Source organism: Atta cephalotes, assembly GCF_000143395.1.
Source record: "Atta cephalotes unplaced genomic scaffold scaffold00005, whole genome shotgun sequence".
NCBI lineage: Eukaryota > Metazoa > Arthropoda > Insecta > Hymenoptera > Formicidae > Atta > Atta cephalotes.
Genome location: NW_012130069.1, coordinates 4,015,138 through 4,017,950, shown reverse-complemented (window position 1 = coordinate 4,017,950; position 2,813 = coordinate 4,015,138).

Sequence of the window (2,813 nt, the reverse complement as noted above, 5' to 3'; positions counted from 1 at the left end):
ATTATTAATATTAATTAAAGTTTAATTTAATTATAGTATTATTTAGTTATTAGTACTACTTGTATATTATTATATATATTAATTAATACTATATATATACTACACACACACACACACACACACACACACACACACACACACACACACACACACACACATCCATACAGCACACTTTATCCCAGAGATGTTTTCTGCGAACGTTCTCAGAACGTTGGGACATTCTCAGGATGTTCTTCAGAACGATCTTTGGATATCTGAGTTATATGAGTAAAAAATATCAAAAGAATAGAAAATAGATATATGTTAATCATCAGTATAGTTCTAAAATAATCCCATTTTTTATTTTGATATGATGATATATTCTATCATACTCACATACGCGCAACTTCTGTGCCACTCGATCAAAAAGATGCGAACAAATTCACATTCGCACGAGCGGGCCGCGATTAATTCGCGAAGAACGACTTTGAATGGCCGCGGCCATGTATTCCGGTTGGATCGTGAATTCATTTTAGTCCAATCGGTCGTTTTGCCAGCTCGATGCTCTCATATTCGGAGGAAACGTCCGTATATTGCGCTAGAGCCGCATCGTTCTCTCTGTCCAAATCGCGAAAATTTATTCCCGCTTTATTCGGGCAGAGCTGGCGCTGCGCATTATTCCACACCGGACACGATCCACAGCGGTTTCATGAAAATTCAGCGTCAGGCCGAAACCCTATTACTGCGATAAGGGCGCAACTCGAGCTGTTGGCCGAGAAACAATAACCGACTGGTCACTAAATGCGCCGCATTGAAAAACGTAGAGCGAATTCGAACATCGCATTACCGTCACAGGTGATAGATTGAGACGAGACTTTATCGTTCGTCATGAGAATTATTATACTGAATAGACGTTTTTGATATCTTTTTTATCTAGACTTTTCCACAGATAAGACAGTTGTACAGAGAGAATATTTTCTAATATTTATAATTATAATTATAATAGTATTTCTAAATTTATATTCGACTGTAGACTGTTAAATTCATAATGTCAAATTATATCCAATTTGAATTATTTTTAATCATTTCTATAGATCATCACTCCCCATCATCATTCCTACTAAACATGTCGTTAATTTAATTAAAACACTGAGGTTAAACAAAGTAACTCAAGAAAATTAAAAATTTAATTCTATATAATTATTACTTGCTAAATGAATACGTTTATATGAACGTTTACTTTTTACTTTGAAATTAAGCAATTTAATCACAGAAATTGATTTGTATTTTAACACATAAAAGTTAAAAATAATGTTATTTAACTCAAGAAATTGGATTGTGATTGCTCCTTTGATATGTAACAATGCACATAGTTTAATTGTTATCGTTCATTTGTAATGTCTAATAATTGTTTAGAAACGTGCAAATGTTTAAAATATGAGCAGATTATTGTTAACATTTTGTTCAGCTCGTTAATTTTTCACGTTAATTGGCGTAAATATCAATTGTTCTTAAACAGACCATACGAATAGGAGAAATGGCTAACGAGAACTGTCGACGCACACTCTTTCATTCACATGTGCAAAATGCAGCAGGATGATTTTCATTCATTTACACGAATGTTACGCTCGCTGCATTCACTATACGTTACAATCTCTCCTCGTCCCATTGTTGTCGAATCGAATGCATTTCCATTTCCGATTTATATATCTACGATACAGCGCCAAAATAATTCGCAGCTCTTTGCGTTCGTCGACGCATAAAACTGTCGGTGAACGTAACCGATCTTTATCGCAATATAAAACGTTAATTTTATACGGCACATAACTAATATATATTTTTTATATTAATTGTAAATAACATTTATTTTCAAGTTATGGAAGAATAATACAGTTACAATTATAGAAACGAATTTCGCGTCCCACTGTTTCCATACACAGCGAGCGAAATAACTTTAATCTTGGCGAAATTATGCCCACGTAGTTTTAATTACAGAACGCGATGGTTATTTTAAAAGAGCGGAGCGGCAACCAACATTTATACCGTGATTCTAGGTTAAATTTTAAATTTTCGTGCAATGGGTGTATAATGTTATGCGTCACCAATTATTGTTGCGATATCGCGCCCGTATCACATATAATTGGACTTTCAATGGCTTGATCTTTCTCTCTCCTCCTCTTTCTCTCTATTTCGCCGTGTATTTGTCGCCGGAAATTCATTCCCCTGGAAAACTGTATTGATTTTCATGTACGAGTGTATCACGATAATACCGGTAGCTGATCATTTTCAAGTCGAATGCACTAGAGACATGTAATCATTGCAGAATACAATATACGATGTGATGTATATGACGTCTTATTATTAAGACACATTAATAATCGAATTAATCTTTAAAATCACTTCTTTTTTAATAGAATTTAATTAAAAACAATACTCTAAAGCAAATTGATTAACTCTTTCCTACAATAAAATTTATCGCAATTTGTAATTTCTTATAATAAAAAAGAATATTATATCATTATAAATGTAGATAAATTCACAAAGTTCTAACAAAATTAAATGCGTAATATATCATATTAATAATATTCATGATATGTAATTATATAATTAATAATAAACAGTAAAGAAATATTTAAATCTATATTTGAATTTCATCAGATATTTTGACCTGAAAATATCATTTCAAATGTCACGTGAAATAGCCAGCAATAAATTTTTGAGGAAGATTTAAAAAGCGAATACGAGGCTTGCGATAGGCTTGTGAAAAAATGCATATTACGTAAAACGCTCCTTTCGCGATTTCGTTCACGAAATGGAATCAATTTGCATCGAGA